General features: G+C 42.6%; 1 long non-coding RNA gene across 1 annotated transcript in view; it reads left to right on the top strand.

Annotated features, from left to right (window-relative positions):
- The window catches only part of LOC310845479, a 485,939-nt gene that overhangs the window by 178,677 nt on the left and 287,528 nt on the right, over window positions 1-19,734 (top strand). The window lies entirely within an intron of this gene.

The following is a 19,734-nucleotide window of genomic DNA, read 5'->3' as shown; positions in this document are numbered from 1 at the left end:
CTTTTGGAAGCGAATCAAAGCCTTTCAGCTGCTGTTTCGACAGAGGATTTGGAACCAAGTCATGGTGTGCAGGAATAAAGTGAATTAATTAGCACTGAGCAGCATGTGTGGTCCAGCAACATCTGAAGTCTGAGATCATGTAGTGATGCTGCCCCTTTTGATGTCAATATTGCTAGTTTTTCACACAGAATCTTGGCTTTCAGAGATAACTGGAGTGATGGAGGGTAGACACAGAGTGCAGGAGTAAAGAGGAAACAGCAAGGATCAGAGAGTAGGAATGAATGGTTTGTTATCACAATGGAGAGAGATAAGTCCCTAGTATATGTGTATGTGTGTGTTATATGGACCTATATATACATGGACCAATATATATGGACCAATGTCTTTTAACTTATTCATACATGATCTGACGTTGGGAGCAAGCAGAGAAATGGCCAGGTTTGCTGATGACACCCAATAATTTTGAATGATGTTTGAAGAATGTAGGGGACCACACTACAGCCCAAGTATCCCCTGGTCATTGGACTGACAGATGTGTATATGAATGAGAAAGGGCTGCTCCCATAGGCATCTGGTGTTGGTGCCTGGGTACACTGAGATAGACCTTGCTGGGGTTCTTGCACCAACTGGAGAATGCCAGGCAGCTATGTTCTCCTCCACAAGTGACCCTCGGGATGATTCATCACTCTTTTCCCCCAATGCACTTCTGCAACACATACTGTATCCGGAGATATATGCACACAATTCAATTGCAGAGTTCAAGCAGAAGCTAAGCAGTGGAGGTGTGGATTTCTACTTTATTATGTACAAAACAGAACAAAAGAAAACATGGCTCCCCTCTCCTTCTTCATCTCTGAGAGAGAAGAAAAACAAAAGTACTAAACAATGGAACAGTGTAACTGAACTTCCACTCTCATGACTCCAACAGTATGGAATGTCAACACAGACGTGATGAAAACAATCACACATCCTGCAACGGGAGGAATGAAATCCCAACATCTGGTTGGCTATGATGAGACATGTTTAGGATTGTGGTCTTCACATCAAGGTTGCATCTATTTTTTATAAAAACCTGTAAAAGGGAACCAAGATCCCTGGAGGGCTCCTATCTATTGTCTCCCTTCTTTTAACCGAATATTTTTGGTCATTTATTGCTATCATAGCGATTGTAGACATGTACTACAGTCCTAACCATGCTTGCTCAGAAACACAGTGGGGGGGGGGATGAACTCCCTGTTGCATGTGGAATCCTGTACCAATTTTCCTGGGTTCAAGGCCATTAAACTCAAGCTTTTGGGTAGGCATGAACAGTGTTAAAATGTTTTTTGCGAATTCAGCCTGAGTCTGCTAAGAGCTGCTGCTCCAGCTGAGAACTGATATTGGTGCTGACCACTGCTGTACTTATCAAATATTGAGCACTGCTGTAGAAGCAGGTTTCTTCCTGAAAATCTCCCAGGCAGGAAACTCCATACTGAGTCCCTAGTGCTCAGTTGCCATTATAGTTAAGAATCTATTCCTAAAGTTTAGGACCTAAACTTTTAGATAGTCCTACTTCCTTAAATGAATAGGAGAGAACCATTATCCTGGTTGGAGTGCGAGGGGAACCCTTTACATTCAAAACTGATGCCTTTGTCCTTTTTATGCCCCACATGAATATGAGATTAAAAAAGAATAATGAGCCTCTTACTGAAATCAAGGTGTAGAATGAGCTGAAAATGCCTATTAATGTGGGACATCCTGCATAATCCATCACTGTTACATGAGGTCATAGGATCAAATAGCAGGGTTTTTCTTTTCTTTTCTTCTTAAAGGACCAGAAACATTTAATGGCCATTCACTTTTTTAGATGAAATCCTAACAGCATTCAAGCTACTGCTTTCTCATTGGCACATAAAGTCAAAATATTTCTGTATGAATGTCATAGTCTGTAAGTATCTGAGATACTTGGAGCACATCACTTCTAGTCGTTCACATATGTACTTTTAACCCAGTATATTCCATGCAATTTCAGTTCCATTTATATTATTTCCACTGCTACTCTAACCCCTTTGGCCCCGAATAAGGGGTGGTGGTGGTGGATTGCTCTGCCTGATGTGGCTTAGTGAGCTGCCTTTCCCAAGGCTTCGTTTTCAGAAAGTTGCTTATAAACCTGTGAGGCAGGTCATCGTTTGTGGAAAGTAAAAGCAGACCTATGCCATTGGTGCAGAGTAGGGAAAAGTGTTGAGCTGAGGATTCTCTGGCTCTGCAATAGTTGTTGGACTCAATTCCCATCAGCTGGAGTCAGTGCAGCCAAAGTTAAGGGATGATGGGAGTTGTAGTCCACCAGCATCAGGAGGGCCAAAGGTTCCCCAGCCCTGCCATACAGAAATAAACCCAAGTAAATCAGACCAGGGGCTTAAGCAATGATTCATACACAGAGACATCATTTCTTGACAATGCAATGGTTTATTTATTTTGCACTAAGTTTTGAATGTGGTCCTGAAGGAAACGTGTGGTGAAACAGAAGTATTAATGGCTTACAGGTGGCTGAAAGAATATCACTTGGGCTACAAAGTGAAAAGCACAAAGATAAAGACAAGCAAAGGAGCCATTTTTGATTGAGTTCATTCTATAAAAGCTGTCGGTACTTAACCGCACACAGAAAACCCTATTTTGGTTTCAAAGAAATCATGAAATGAAAGGCTGCAGCGGAATCACATGGTAACAGAAGCACAGTGGCAGCAGTTCTAGAAAGGAAAATATTGGTTGAACTTTCACAGAGCAGGAGAGACTTCCGTTGTCTTTTGAACTTCAGTGTTATCCGTGGAAAGTCAGTTTCAATTTTGTATGAAGAGAAATGCTTACCTGGTCATAAGCCTCCTTTTCATGCAAGATAAGAATTTTCACTGGGAAATTATTTGTTAGCAAATCTCAGTGTCAGCTCAATTCTGGAAAATACCGGCACCTATTTGTGTTTAAGGTTGTGTTGCTTGCAAAGAAACTGCTCTTTGCTACCTGTTTATTAAGGACAATGTTCAAAATACGGCCTTTTTCCTTAGAATGAGTAGTATAAAAGGGTATAAAAGTAGTATAAAATTTTATCTTACCTCCTCCAATATTGTCAGAATACAGAGAGGCAGTCATAGAAATATAAAACATGATATTCTCTGTGTATATAAGCCTAATAGACTAGATCTGAACAGATATCTTCCTCCCCTAGTTCCATCAAGGCCCTTGGGATTAATTTGGAGTGCTCCCTGGGGCTGAAAGGAAACTGCATGGAAAACAATAGGCTTACTTCTGACCAGACATGTGTGGGTGACACTGTTAAGCATGCAATGTATATTGCCAAAGGTATACCGCGACAGGTGCCTTTTCCATGGCAGCCTCTCAGCTTTGGAATGTTCTCCTCAGAGACCTTCCAAAACTATATCCTAGATGTTGCTTGGAAGTGGTACAAGACATTTGGATTTTGGTCTCTCTGAACCAGAAGGGTTAGGGTAAAATAATTACCTTGTTACTTGTTGCAAGTATAGTTCTAGGCAATTAGGGTGGGGAAGCCAGTAAATCTGACTAATCAAGAATTCAAGATCACAAACTAGGAAATAAGATTGGCAAACTGTTCAAAGCCATCAACACCTTTCCTCTCACATTACCCAAATCTCACTCACGCCAAAAACATTATCCACCTAGGCCAGGAAACTACTAGTATAGCCAGTGCATTTTTCTGGGGGGATGCAGGGGTACAAACCCCCCCAAAATTGTGAATTTTTGTACTTATGACCATTTACTGTGTTTATTTTTTCCGATTCGAACGATAAAATGGTGATTTTCTTGAGTCAAAATGAGAGTAGCGCTATACATTTTTAAAGAAAAAAACCACTGAGTATAGCACAGTATAACTCAGTGGGAATTAATGTGCACTTAACATAACCCTAACCATACCGGACCCTGCTTAGCTTTGCACTTGAGGCTAGGATGCTTAATCCTTGGCTGATAAATGGATTAAATTTATAGCACAAGTCTGGAGCCCAAGGAGCCAAAATAGGCCACACAGTTAAAGGAATGCAGAAATAAATGTACTCATACCAAGCCCTGTTGAGAAAATGCAGAGAGAAATCCTTCCATGAAATTCATTTAGAATTATAAATGGTGCTAAGAGTTTTCTAGGAATGTGGCAATGAAAGGATCCATCTACATTTCAAAACAGCAAGACAATGCCATAGAGACTGTAGCCCTGACATATGTAACTTGACGAAGGCCACACATATTAACCTGAACGCAATTACAGAAAAGCCCCGTGAGCTAACAGACCTATTCATCTATGGTGTGTGAAACTAAGGTCATCTCAAATTACACAATGCAGGAAGCAAGCCAGGCTGTCACTCAGAGGCTGCAGACGAAACTACTGTGTATTAAAAGCCTGGCAGCAAAACAATCCACTTCTAATCACGAACCTTTGTCCTCACCAGCTTATAGAACTACTTGCTCATTTGAGCATGGGTAGCAAAAAGCTGCTTTGGTTTTAGTTCGAAGAATCAATGAAAGCACAAGCATGGATGAATGGAAGTTGATCCATTGGAGGAAATAGGGAGCTGCCTCTCCAGCCTCTGCCCTCAGTTAGCCTACATCGGTCTGCCTTCTTACAATGAATCAGGGGTTAAGCTTCCCCAGCACTGTGATACCGAGGACTTTTGTTGAAGCCTCTCCTGACCTGTTAAAGCACGGGTCTGTATCTGCTGTCCTGTCCTGCAATCTTCTTCAGGCTCTCCTACCAGACACCAGAGTCTGTTCTTCTAAACTGCCCCTCCATTATCATTCAGCACCATGGACAGGTTCTCCCCTTGTATTTTCCGCATAGAATCAGGAAACACCATCAGAGCACTCCTGACATATGGTTGTCAAGCCTCTGCTTAAAGACCTCCAAAGAAGGAGACTCCACCACACTCCTTGGCAGCAAATTCCACTGTCGAACAGCTCTTACTGTCAGGAAGTTCTTCCTAATGTTTAGGTGGAATCTTTTTTCTTGTAGTTTGGAACCATTGCTCCGTGTCCGCTTCTCTGGAGCAGCAGAAAACAACCTTTCTCCCTCCTCTATGTGACATCCTTTTATATATTTGAACATGGCTGTCATATCACCCCTTAACCTCCTCTTCTCCAGGCTAATATGCCAAATGTTTCAGCTACTCCATCCACCAAGCCACTTTGCCTACCTCTCAGGCCTTCTTTCTCAATCCTCTTCCTTTGCTGACATTGTCGTCATCTTCTGCCTGTCCACTAGGAATCACCAACTGACACCCAGCAACTAACATCCAGCTAGATATTTGCTTCTTCTGCCTTCCATCCAGCCCCAGCCAATCACACTCTCTAGCTAAGAATTCTAAACCTGCAACCGCCAATCGGAACATGAATATCTTCTATCCTTCTTTTGCATACTGAGGGTTCTGTCTCCAACCGCTTCTGAGTGGTCAGTTAAGCTCCCTGCCCCATGACAGTTAAGCCAACTTCAGCTGACCAGATAGAAGACTTCCCCCATCAAACACATTGCAATGTATATAGCGACAGAATACATCACACAAGCCCCACTAAAACAAACAAGATTTCATCACACTGGGCAATGACTGTCATTCTTATTTTTGAACAGTAGGCTATGTTCCACCCACAATGAAGTCAGATGTTTCTAACGACACACCTCTCCATCCTTCATCCAGCCAAGCAAGTGGTATTATAATAGTTTAAGGACACGTTACAGTCTGACAAAATCACCAGAGGTGGTGCAGAACAGTGAGAGATGCGGCCTGGCAGAGGAGGAGGACCAGGTAGAGCATGTCATTTCAGGGGGTGAAACTTAATTTTTGCAAATCACTTCAGTGAGGGATTTTCAGTTTTTGGAGTGTGATGTATTATTTTTGCCATTGGACAACATTTAGCTTGGTAAGTCTATGTTTGATGAAGAAGCCCATAAACGGCTTGCACATAGTTATTGATGAGCTGGGGTAAATCCTAGGAAAGAAACGTTTTGGGTGACAAAGACATATATGAGAAGCCCAGAGACAAACATGACTTAGTGTATAAGTAGTTACAGTGGTACCTTGGGTTACATATGCTTCAGGTTACATACGCTTCAGGTTACAGACTCTGCTAACCCAGAAATAGTGCTTCAGGTTAAGAACTTTGCTTCAGGTTGAGAACAGAAATCGTGCTCTGGTGGCGCGGCGGCAGCGGGAGGCCCCATTAGCTAAAGTGGTGCTTCAGGTTAAGAACAGTTTCAGGTTAAGTACAGACCTCCGGAACGAATTAAGTACTGAACCCGAGGTACCACTGTATATACATTCGTAACTTGGTTTTCAAACAGCTTAGTTCTCAAACATTTTGGCTCCCGAACACCGCAAACCCAGAAGTGACTGTTCCATTTTGTGAACTATTTTTGGAAGCCAAATGTCCAACAGGGCTTCCGCAGTTTCCAATTGGCTGCAGGAACATCCTGCAGCCAATCAGAAGTTGCACTTTGGTTTTCGAACATTTTGGAAGTCAAACGGACTCTGGACGGACGTTCCGTTCAACTTCCAAGGTACGGTTGTAGTTGTATACTAGTGAAAGGGTGAATGAAAGGGAGTTGAGACAGTCCTTTGGTGTAAATCTGGGAGACTTCATTTCAAATACCTGCTTAGCTGTAATGCTCATTGGATGAACCTGGGCCAGTCACGATGTTCATGTCCAAGGTTGTTGTTAGGTAAAATGGGACAAACCCCATTTCCTCTTTGAGAAAGGGTGGGGTACAATTTTTTAAAAATAAAATAAAAGAAAAGAAATATTTATGGATGGTTTATGATGAAACCTAGCCCTTGGTGACCCTAATGCTTATATTAAAAAAAAAATCAAGAAACTTTGCATCCAGTAAATATGTGACTAATATTTAAATGCACAATTGGCTTAAAAAAACAAAATTAAAAACAAAACAAAATTGGTATTCTAAATTGTTAGAAATGAATGCAAATGTATCATAAGGATAGTAAAATATAATTAAAGTGTCAGCGGTGAAATATAATAATCTTAAATGAAATTAAGGTAATAAATTAACCTAAAAATTAATTTAGTTTAGAATTTAGCATTGAGTTCATGAGTTAAATAATTATGTACTATTATAATTTTTTAAAAGATTGTACTGAGTAATTAATTTTTAAATGTAAAATTGTACTCATAAGATTCAGGTATGAAAGCTTATATATCTGTAGTAACATACACACTCACTCACACATCCAAATCAGGTTGTAGCTTGAAAGAACTAATTTTAAATGATCTATCAATAAAATTTATTCAATGTTTTCTTGAAGACAATCCAAGGTTTGTGCAATGATTTCTCCATATCTGAGTTATTAACATCTTATAACATTGTGTTATGCTGCCCCTGTTCTAATTTATAAAGTGTCAAAGCATTTAACCACTTGCATCCAAGAACACACACGAAGCAGTTGTTGTGCAGCCAGTAGCTCTCTATCCTCTTCTATTTTATTTAGTATTTCTGTTTCCTTTTTCTTTTCAGTGCTGCTTTTTCCATGACACAGTGCACAAAACCACACTAAAACCTTTTCAGAATTAAAATGTTGTGCATGCTTGCAGAGAGAAAGAAAGAGAGGGAGGGAGGGGGAGGGAGAGAGAGTGAGAGGGAGAGAGAGAGCATAAATTTTAAGATTTGAATCTGAAAAGTACTGTGGGCACAAATCATGATTTTGGTGGGTGGCTGGATTAGAGGTGGTCCGACCACAGTGCCTGATCTTCTAAGAAGACATGACTGTCTGAGAGGCCTTTCTTCTGACTTATCTCAGAGAGAAGTCAAGTTTGGACTGCAGTCAAGGCCAGTAGATGAAGTGCCTTGATCCTGATGCTAAATGTTGTTATGTCAGATCATCTTCTGCATTATTTCAGCAGTCTTTCCTAGCTCCTCTCACCTGCCTCTAAAGCTTTTAGACTTTTGGATTTTCCATTTAGCCCGAGGTCTTGTACATGTAATCAAATTGTGGGAAACAAAAACAAAAAACCCCCAAACCCCCCACCCAAATTGCTGAGGATTTGCAGCTCCCTTGTACGCAGCAAGGTGACATGGTGGAACATTGATCATTTCACAAAGAAGACTGTTAAGTTAAGTTACTAAATCAAAATAGAAAAATAACTGATGGGAAAATGGCTTTCCTATTCATTTTTTGCATGTGTTCAAGGTGTACAGCCGACCATAATGCTCTGCATTTATATGGAAATGAAGGCAGCCTAGGGACTGGGTGTATTAATGTTCTTGCTCTAATATAATGGCCCGTGATTTTGTGATGCTATCTGCATCTAGCCACAATCATCATGCCTAGCCAAGGTCTAGTCGCAATAAGCAAACAAATGGAGTTACCAGTACAGTGAAACAATCATTCACAACTTACGTAACTGTTTTAAAAACAGAAACAGAATGTCACTTATGGGTGCCAAATAAATAACCCAAGTCAGGAGTTATACAAAATTATGCTGATGGTGCCTATTTAGCAGTGTTTATGAGGGGGCAGCCATGTTTCTTCTGTCAAATTCCCCCAGGGAGCAATGCATTATCACCAAGCTTTGTTGCTCCCAGGGGGGCTTGCTCTATGTTCAATCTAGGCACATGGCAGCAAGGAGCTCTGTGGGGAGAATGGAGGCACATAATAATAATAATAATAATAATAATAATAATAATAATAATAAATGTATTTATACCCCACCCATCTGGCTGGGCTTCCCCAGCCACTCTGGGCAGCTTCCAACAAAATATTAAAATACAGTAATGCATCAAACATTAAAAGCTTCCCTAAAGAGGGCTGCCTTCATATGTCTTCTAAAAGTCTGGTAGTTGTTCTCCTCTTTGACATCTCATGGGAGGGCATTCCACATGGTGGGTGCCACTACCGAGAAGGCCCTCTGCCTGGTTCCCTGTAACTTGGCTTCTCGCAGTGAGGGAACCGACAGAAGGCCCTCGGCGCTGGACCTCGGTGTCTGGGTAGAACGATGGGGGTGGAGGCGCTCCTTCAGATATAGGTTTAAAAGGAAAACTTTGTTGGCTCAGAGGCAGTGCACAACCCTCAGACCAAGGGGCAGTGCACAACCCTCTGAAATGCAGATTCTGAAGTGGATCATTGATCCAATCTGGGTCAATATTTGCCCAGATTACAATCATAGAATCATCTAGTCCATCCCCCTTCAACGCAGGAATTTCAACTAAAGCATCCGAAACAGATGGCCGTCCTACATCAGTTTAAAAACCTCCAAGGAAGGAGAGTTCACCACCTCTCATGGTAGTCTGTTCCACTGCTGAACAGCTCTTACTGTCAGAAAGCTTTTCCAAATGTTTATTTGGAATCTTGAAGCCATTTGTTCGAGTCCTACCAATGAATTGCTACAGATCAAACCCCACTGATGTACAGTGGTGCCTCGCAAGACGAAATTAATTCGTTCCGCAAGTCTTTTCGTCTTGCGAGTTTTTCGTCTTGCGAAGCACGGTTCCCCATAGGTCCCCTGACCTCTTCTGAAGGCCGGCGGGGGGCGAAAGTCTTTGCTCCCCCCCGCCTGCCTTCAAAAGCCGTCCGGGAGAGCGGAGAATCGCAGCGCGTTTCTCCGCTCTCCCGGGAAGGCAGGCAGGGGCGAGCAAAGACTTTCGCCCCCCCGCCGGCCTTCAGAAGAGGTCCAGGACCTCTTCTGAAGGCCGGCGGGGGGCAAAAGTTTTTGCTCCCCCCGTCTGCCTTCAAAAGCCGTCCGGGATAGCGGGAAGCGCTTCCCTGCTATCCCGGACCGCTTTTAAAATGCTGGCGGTGGGGAGCAAAGCCTTTCGGCCCCCGCCGGCCTTCCTGGACCTCTTCTGAAGGCCGGGGGGGGGGAAGGCTTTGCTCCCCACTGCCAGCATTTAAAAGAGGTCCCTGGAGATTTCCCTATGGACTTTCTTCTTGCGAAGCAAGCCCATAGGGAAAATCGTCTAGCGAAGTGACGCAAAAACCGAAAAACCCTTTTGTCTTGCGGGTTTTTCGTCTTGCAAAGCATTCGTCTTGCGGGGCACCACTGTACTCACAACATTGCTGACTTTTAAAATCCTGTTTAATGGAATCAGTTCACACATGCAGCTATGAGTCATCGAGGGTTGGTTCGCACATAGTTAAGAACTGGTTTGCATGTTAAACGGATATCTTAGACCAATACATAATGTATAGAACTTTCTTATAACCTCCAATCCTTGCACAGAAATTTTTGTTAGTGGAGTCAGAGCACATATTCAGTTGAGTCATCAGGTGCTAAGAAGCCACTTAAGGGAGGATGTAGAGCTCAAGTAGGACAGTGCATGCTTTGCATGCAACATCTCAAATTCAACCCTAGGCATCTCAAGATGGGGCAGAGAGATTCCTTTCTAGAACTCTGGAAAGCTCTTGTCTGTCAGCATAGATAGTACTGTTCTAGCAAAACCAGTGTAATGACTCAGCATGAGTCAGCATCCTGTGTTCTGCTTAATGACTTCTGATAATGTACCTGCATGCCTAAATTGACAATACAAGAAGGGGTGGCTATTAAATACTATCTTCTCTTTTTATTTTTTTGCTGTTGCATATTAATCATGGATAAGGCCACATTATATGAGAGTGATTTTGAGAAATCTTACGTTCCCCCACCCCACCACCCAAAAAAGGTGCATCTTTTCAGAAAGTTTAATGTGAGAAGAAGAAGAAATTTTCTCCCAGTCTCTTCGTCAACCATGAGGGAATTTATTCTTGTGCTCAGTCTAGTTAATGTTTCATACTACCCTCTAGTAAAGCTCAAGTCAGAACAGAGCTCATCTGGGGATAATCCCTTTTGCAAGCCCTGTCCAGGCACCCATCAGAAGGCTATCTGTCTAAGTTCACCAGAGCATCTCATGATCTGGGTGTCAGGCTGATGGTAAGATTTCATCAATAAGCAGCATAGAGCTGTCTGATCAATACAAGCCTAGATAACCTGATTGTATTTCCCCTGCCCCATGGGTGAAGAGGAATGATGTGTGTGTGTGTTCATACTTGGAACCGAAGCACAGCAAAGAGTCCCAAGAGAGAGACAAGCTTTTGGTGGAGAAAATACTTAAACAAGTTAACCCTGTGCTCACTTTGTTGCCATCACAGCACAGGTTTTGCTTTGGATAGTTATTGAACCACGGCTGCAAAGAGATGGCATCTTTTGGGACAGAAAGGGAAATAAAGTCAACTTGCCATCATTGTACAGTGGTACCTTGGGTTACAAACACCTCTGGTTGCAAACACTTCGAGTTACAGACTCCGCTAACCCGGAACTTTAACTGGGTTAAGAACTTTACCTCAGCATGAGAACAGAAATTTCGCGGCGGCAGCAGCAGGAAGCCCCATTAGCTAAAGTGGTACCTCAGTTTAAGAACGGTTTCAGGTTAAGAATGGACCTCCGGAATGAATTAAGTTTGAAACCAGAGGTACCACTGTATTGGACTGATTAAATTGTAGTTATTTTGAGAGTGGCACCATTTTAACACCACTGGGAAGGAAATTCTTTGTTGTTTGCTTTCAGTCTGCTCACATCTGTGCTGGCCGTTAGTTTGCCAAGATGGGAAGGGCCATAGCTTGATATGTGAAGGCCTCAGGAGGGAGAAACACTGGGAATCCCCCCCCCCCAATTTTGGGTGTGTGTTTTTTTCACACCTTCACATCTCAAGCCATTGCTCAGTGGTATAGAGTATCTGCTTTGCTTGCAGAAGAGTTTCTATTTTTTTTTACCATGCATTTTTTAAAATTCATATTATCCAAAAACATATCATCCCCCCCATTTTTCCTTCCCCCCCCCTCCCACACAAAACCCACCCATCCCCACCCCACCCCGACTTCCCTCAGTTCCAGTCTTTGGTTTCTCTGAGAATGCTGTTTTCTGCATGTTGCAAAGTTGTATAGATCCTCAAACTATTTGGCTGATTATTATCAATAAAAAGTTTGTGAATGTTTATTCAAAACCTGCCAAGGAGTCCAGTTCGCTTTGTTGCATCTTCAGATACTTTGTAAAGCGTTCCCATTCATCCTTAAAGTCACAGTTATCCTTGTCCTGTAGTTTATATGTCAGTTTTGCCAGTTCTGCATAGTCCGTCAATTTTTCTTGCCATGATTCTTTAATTGGGGTTTCTTCAGTCCTCCATCCTTGTGCTGCCAGAACTCTTGTGGCCATTGTCTCATACAGAAGAGTTTCAACACCCAGCATCTGCAAGTAGGCTAGGAAAGAACCCTGCTTGAAACTTTGGAGAGATGATGGCGATGGTGATGATATTTGTGTACCACCCTTTACCAACAGGTCTCAGGGCATTTGGAACATAAAACCACAATATAGAAACAAAAAATACATAATAAAAACAAAAACAACCCAATAACCTCCCTTCCCAGCACATTTTATAAGGGACTGGCAGTCAGTACAGACAATACTGAACTAACTGCACCAGTTGTCTGACTCAGTCTGACCACTTGGCTCGTTTATTTATTTTTTTAAAAAAATTATGAATGTATCTAAGTGATATACAGCAGAAAGCAGTTAACAGTCTCATTAGAATAAATATACAACAGAAAAAGAGTAAAGCAGTAGTATAAAAGCTAAGGCTGTGCACAGCCCCCCTGATCTTGCCCCAAATCAATTTAGGGGTGCAGCTAATGTTTAAATGCAGCTGCATCTCCTTCGCCCTGCACCTCACTAAGAGAAAGAGGGTTCACTATGCTGGCTGCTGCTTTGCAAGTGAATGGGGAAGACACTTGTGAGCCTGCAGGATTCGACCTTAGTGGGGAATACACCAGTAAAACAGACCTCTGCAGCTTTCCAACCCAGTCCCTGTTAGCAGCTCCAGGCAGCCCGGCCCAATCCATGGCAGCCCAGAGTTCTCCTGACCCCAATAAGCCCAAGCTTGGATCCTTGAAAATGTGCTATATACCAATTGCACCATCCATGCACAAGGGGGAGATAGCAGTATGTTGGGAGAATCCCAAGCTTTGAAGAACTTGGGGGGGGGGAGCATCTTAGGGAGGAAAAACCCCTAAAGAAGGAAAATACCCAAACAGCCAACATGGAATGTGTATGTTCAATAGGCACCCAATTCTGATTTACTGTTGTGGGATAGAAAATTGGGAGGCAGAAGAGAAAATGGAGTGGAGTGGAGTATCCTGGGAGGAAGGCATGGCTGGCACCTGGAGGAGGAACACTTCACAAAGCAGCATTTTCTTGTATGGCCCACTTGTAAAGCAAATAAATGAAAATTTGCTTTATTTGAACCCCGAAGTCTGCCACTTCACCCTACCTAATGCAGCCCTGAGAAGCATTAGGTATTTAGACTTAATTCTGATTCACATTAAAGGCAGATTTTGCCAATCTATGTTCCTAAGACTCTTCACGTAAGGTTACGGCCAATTAAAACCCCACTGTACATCTCCTCTGTCTTTGTCTTTGGAAGAAGTATAGGAATAATCATGGCCAGATAATAGGATCACCACAGCTCAGAGAGATAACACACTGAAAATACTTGCTAATGAATCTCTGTATCCCCCCCCCCTCCCTGTGTGCTTTCTCCTTACAACCTGCCCTACAGGAACAAAACAGTTTCTCAGCTGCAGCAGTGCCTACAAAGAAAACTCATTATTAGCCGAAGATTTGCAGAGAAGTTTGCTCTGCCAGCCAAGTTTGGTGAGTGCCCCCGAGCCTCAAGCAAGAGACCTTAAACTTTTTAAAGTCTCGGTGACTTGCACCAAATAGCTTGAGCTATCAAAAACTGAGATCTTCTAAAGCAGTGATTCCTAAACTATGTGCTGAAAGAGAACAGCAAGTGTGCCGTGAGAGATAAATTAGAAGTTTCCTGTAAGTTGAAAGCACCTTCCCGCAGATGAGACTGCCTGTTGTGTTTCACACTGCTCCGGCATTGCCACATTCCACCACATTCCTATTTTCACTGGGAGATTAGATAGATAGATAGATAGATAGATAGATAGATAGATAGACAGACAGACAGACAGACAGACAGACAGACAGACAGACACAGATAGGTAGCCGTGTTGGTCTGCCATAGTCAAAACAAAAAAAAATTCCTTCCAGTAGCACCTTAAAGACCAACTAAGTCAGTTTTTGGTATGAGCTTTCGTGTGCATGCACACTTCTTCAGATACACTGAAACAGAAGTTTCCAGACCCTTCTATATAGTGAGAAGGTGGGGAGGGGTATTACTCAGAAGGGTGGTGGGAATGGGTGGTTGGCAGATAGCTGTGATGAGCCTGTTGGCGACTCTTAACGACTGCAATAGGTCTTACAGGGAGAAGCAAGGGGTGAAAAGGTGAAAAATGGCTTTGTCATGTATAATGAGATAAGAATCCAAGGTCTTTGTTCAGGCCAGGTTTCTCCATGGTTTTAAGTTTGGTGATAAGTTGTAATTCAGCAGCTTCTCTTTCCAGTCTATTTCTGAAATTCCTTTGTAGTAAAACAGCTACTTTGAGATCTTGTATAGAATGTCCTGGGAGATTGAAGTGTTCTCCTACTGGTTTCTCTGTCTTGTGATTCCTGATGTCCGATTTATGTCCGTTTATTCTTTGGCATAAGGTCTGGCCTGTTTGTCCAATATAGAGAGCTGAAGGACACTGTTGGCATTTGATGGCATACACAATGTTAGACGATGAGCAATTAAATAGTCCCGAGATGGTATGTGTGATGTTGTTGGGGCCAGTAATGGTGTTGTCTGGGAGTATGTGGCAGCAAAGTTGGCATCTGGGTTTATTGCAGGCTCTGGTGCCAGTGTCCGTGTTAGGTCTGGTTGTAGTATTATTGTGGGTTAGGAGTTGTTTAAGACTGGGTGGCTGTCTGTAGGCAATGAAAGGTCTTCCTCCCAGAGCTTGAGAAAGAGAACTGTCATTGTCCAGGAGAGGTTGTAGATCTCTGATGATACGTTGTACTGTTTTAACTTGGGAGCTGAATGACAGTTCTCTTTCTCAAGCTCTGGGAGGAAGACCTTTCATTGCCTACAGACAGCCACCCAGTCTTAAACAACTCCTAACCCACAATAATACTACAACCAGACCTAACACGGACACTGGCACCAGAGCCTGCAATAAACCCAGATGCCAACTTTGCTGCCACATACACCCGGACAACACCATTACTGGCCCCAACAACATCACACATACCATCTCGGGACTATTTAATTGCTCATCGTCTAACAAATAATAAACGGACATAAATCGGACATCAGGAATCACAAGACAGAGAAACCAGTAGGAGAACACTTCAATCTCCCAGGACATTCTATACAAGATCTCAAAGTAGCTGTTTTACTACAAAGGAATTTCAGAAATAGACTGGAAAGAGAAGCTGCTGAATTACAACTTATCACCAAACTTAAAACCATGGAGAAACCTGGCCTGAACAAAGACCTTGGATTCTTATCTCATTATACATGACAAAGCCATTTTTCACCTTTTCACCCCTTGCTTCTCCCTGTAAGACCTATTGCAGTCGTTAAGAGTCGTCAACAGGCTCATCACAGCTATCTGCCAACCACCCATTCCCACCACCCTTCTGAGTAATACCCCTCCCCACCTTCTCACTATATAGAAGGGTCTGGAAACTTCTGTTTCAGTGTATCTGAAGAAGTGTGCAAGCACACGAAAGCTCATACCAAGAACTGACTTAGTTGGTCTTTAAGGTGCTACTGGAAGGAATTTTTTTTTGTTTAGACAGACAGACAGACAGACATGCCCCTTAATCACTGCAACATCAAAATTTCAGGCATTCAGCCTGGACACACAAGCAAGAAAGTTTGTTGTGGGATAGTGTGTGTGCAGATGGCATATTGAGGCAGCATCACTCACCTGACCTCTGATTGGTTGTTTTGCTGCTGCTTGCCAGGATGTAGAGCAGTGGTGGCGGCAAGCAAGCTCAGTGTCATAAAAACACCAGCAGGAGCTCAAGATTGGCTCTGCAGGTGTGTTTCCACCTTGCTGACTTCCCTGTCCTAGTAAGCAGCAGCAGCACGACCAACTGGTGAGCATCAACACCCCATGGCGTGATCAACTGCTGAGCCTGTGTTTGCCCTACCCCTGAAAGTCCCCGTGTGTGCTCTGCCCAGAATGCAAGCATCCTCACAATACCCTGATGAGGTGGAATGCGGCTTGCAAGGCCAACATGCAAGCCCCCTTTCGACCTGCACACAAAACATGTGAAGGTTTGGAGAAGGTGTGCCTGGTGACCTTGAGGGAGGGCATGCATAGAAAGGTAAAGGGACCTCTGACCATTAGGTCCAGTTGTGGCCGACTCTGGGGTTGCGACGCTCATCTCGCTTTATTGACCGAGGGAGCCGGTGTACAGCTTCCAGGTCATGTGGCCAGCATGACTAAGCCGCTTCTGGCAAACCAGAGCAGCACACGGAAACGCCATTTACCTTCTCGCTGGAGCGGTCCCTATTTATCTACTTGCACTTTGATGTGCTTTCAAACTGCTAGGTTGGCAGGAGCAGGGACTGAGCAATGGGAGCTCACCCTGTCATGCAGATTCGAACTGCCGACCTTCTAATCTGCAAGTCCTAGGCTCTGTGGTTTAACCCACAGCGCCACCCACGTCCCCATGTGTAGAAACAGGGCTTAAATTGGAGCCATGTATAGGGTTGACTCCATTCAAAGCTAGCATTTGAGGAGACGTCAGGTACTCGGCCATTTCTGACTTGTTAAATCTGTGATGAAGGATTCACCCATGGTGACAGTCTCCTCCACCGCATGCTGCAGGCATCAAGCATTAAATGTGCAAATGTGGGTACACACTCTTGGTGTTGTATATTCATTTCTTGCCCAAGAACTGGTATCAGCTGCCAACTCTTATCATCATGTTCTATAAATCACGAAACTGTTTTGCAATTTGTGTAATGAGGGGGAAAAAGGTTGTTTGGGTTTTTAAGGTGTTTTTTTCTCCTTCTTTCAAATTCAGCATATTCTATAGAAAGAAAAAGCTTGCTGTGAAAGAGCTTAAAGAGGAAGTTAATAGTGCCATAAAATATGCATAATGTTTTAGTGAGAATCCATCTTCTTTTAGAAGCTCCTTAGAATTTAAGGCCTTAATGGGGTTGAGTATTTCTTGTGAAGGAAGAGTGGGAAAGACCGACGGAGAGAATTATCTTTTCATTTTTAGAAAGACATTATTTTCTTGTAATTGCAGCTTTCTGTGGTGATTAAAAAGCAATGCAAAATCTTTTGATTGAATAGATCTGTCTTCTTGTCTGAAAATTTTAGTTCTGATGGGTATACTGCCTTATAAATTTCATTAAAAAATTATTAAAACTTATATGGCTGCCCATTAAAGTCCTTAATAATTGTGTTACATGGACAGAATGAGTGCCATCTGTTTTTCCCTTAGCACAACAGCTGAGTGGTAATCCAATTTATGCATTCCCCTTAATACATTATTCTCGCTGTTTCAAATAAAATGCATTTTCTCTTTGACAATAAGCTTCACTAATTGCAACCTGGGCTTAGGACTGATGCCTCGTGTGTGGATGTGTGTGTGTGTATCAGCATTCACTGCTGCTAACATTTTGAAATGGCCTTTAATTATTTTAATTGCTTTTTAAAAACACTCCGCTTTTTATGTGAACTTCAAATCCCCTTTGTTGGATAGTATAGAAAGCTTACACTGAATGAGGCAGGAACTGGATCCCTTGCCAGGTGTTTGCTTCCCTTCCAAGACACGTGAAAGTGGGGACACACTGCCCAAGTAGGTTTTGAACTTCCTCAGGGAGTGAACACAAGGAGAGCAGGCAGCCTTCTGTAGACTTTTGCCCTCCAACATCTGGGTGGTTGTCAGGATACATACAGTAATGCCACAACGGCCTACCATTGAGTGTTAGTACAGCAATGCTGCTCATGTCTGTTCAGAAATAAACTCCATTGAACTCAGTGGGGCATATTCCCAGGTAGGGATCGGGAGAAATTCAATTCCGTTCATATACAAAGACAAACTTTCTGTTTCCAAAACAATGCACAAATCCAAACAGAGCTGCCATTCAAAAAATTGCACTTCTCTGAATTTTGCATTGCAGTTCTCCAGCCATGTTTGCAAAAATACCTACATTAAGGTACATTGTGCACAACTATGCACATATCAGTAAAAATAACATACAAGAAATGCAATATAAGTGGGGATTTGGTTTTGCAAAAAATATTAGGCAAAGTTGCATACAAATGTGGATACTAGGGAAAAAAATAATTAAAATGCTGACAAATTTTCATGATGGTGTTTTTAAAAATCACAAGCTGATATGGAAATGTGGAGAACTGAGTTTAAGCTTGGAGAAACAAGAAACGGGGAGATCGAAATTCATCAGTTTGCCCATACTCTTCCCATGTATGTAGATTTAGGACTGGAGCGCTAAGCTTCAGTATATAAAACCTCATTAAGGGACTTTGTCCCTTTCCTCCTAAATCTGAAATGACATCGCCTAACATCTGCCTAACATGTAGAATAAGAGAACAAGAACATACATTGAGAAAATATTGGAAAATGTTTATTCCCAACTGAAGAGCACAATAAAGCTGTTAGAAAGTCCCTCATAATACTCCAGGTATTCCTGACAACAACAGACAAATGTTCAGGTAGAGTTCACAAAGAATTTAAGGAATCTGTGAAGTCAAGACAACCGTAGCTGTGAAACTTAGGGGGATAGTTCTACTATCAGTTACAGATGGTTCCTCATGCCTCTCTTTCATGCATCTATCTCCTGGTGTCATTGATGTCTTCATAAATACTTCAAGGCATGAGCAACTGTTTCCACAACTGCTGCCTGAATGGTAAGCTTAGGCTGCAATTCTAAACACAGTTCAGGCCATCCCATGTTTTGTTGAAGCTGCGCATTTGAAGCTCCTGGTGTAAAGGTGTTGTATGTGTGAGAGGGGGGAGAGAGAGAGAGAGAAAGAGAGAGAGAGCGCAAGCAGCTGCGGAGGCCACAATTTGAACAGAATCTGCAGAGAGGGAGATCTAATCCTTTCTCCAGCATGGGAGCTAGCCCCAGACAAAATTAGGAATCCCCACAACTTCTTTTACAAAAAGAACATTACCTTGGGCTCCAAACGTGAAGCTCCAACATGACATCTCTGGCTCTTACAGCTCTGAGAGTAAGTCCAGGTGAACTCTGTGAAATTTACAGAGGATCATGCTGCACATTTCTCATTTGCAATAATGAGAGAGAAAGGAGGCTCTTCAGATAGTGAACTTGATGATTACACACCAGCTGTCCTTATTTTCTGGTGGTTGTCTCCAGTAAAAATCTTCATTCTGACATTTATATCTCACTCCTGATAGGGGTCAAAGAATGTCAGTTTTAATAGCTCTCTCAGTCTCTTGTTTTCCCTGTCTTCAGTTGAGTTAAAGCGATTTCCACATCAGTTTGCATATTTTTTAAAAGTCTGCAAAAAAAGGGGTTTTCATGCACACTAATTAATGCATTTTTGCTAGCAATTTCCCCTAATAAAACACATTGTCAAACATTATTGTTGTTCATAGACATATTTGTGCACACTCCCTCCTAATGTATGCCATCTTTGTAGGAGGAGAATGCATCATAAAATTTGGAGCAGTTCAGATTTTGAAGGACAGATGTGTTTTGATGCAAGTATTGGAAGAGGACGTTTGTCTACACACAGCTTTCTGAGTCATGTGGCTAGCATGACTAAACCGCTTCTGGCACAGCGGGACACCGTGACGGAAACC

Source organism: Podarcis gaigeae (assembly GCF_964106915.1).
Source record: "Podarcis gaigeae genome assembly, chromosome: 5".
NCBI classification, from domain to species: domain Eukaryota; kingdom Metazoa; phylum Chordata; class Lepidosauria; order Squamata; family Lacertidae; genus Podarcis; species Podarcis gaigeae.
Note: the sequence above shows the minus strand (reverse complement) of the source record. Positions and strands in the feature narration are given on the sequence as shown.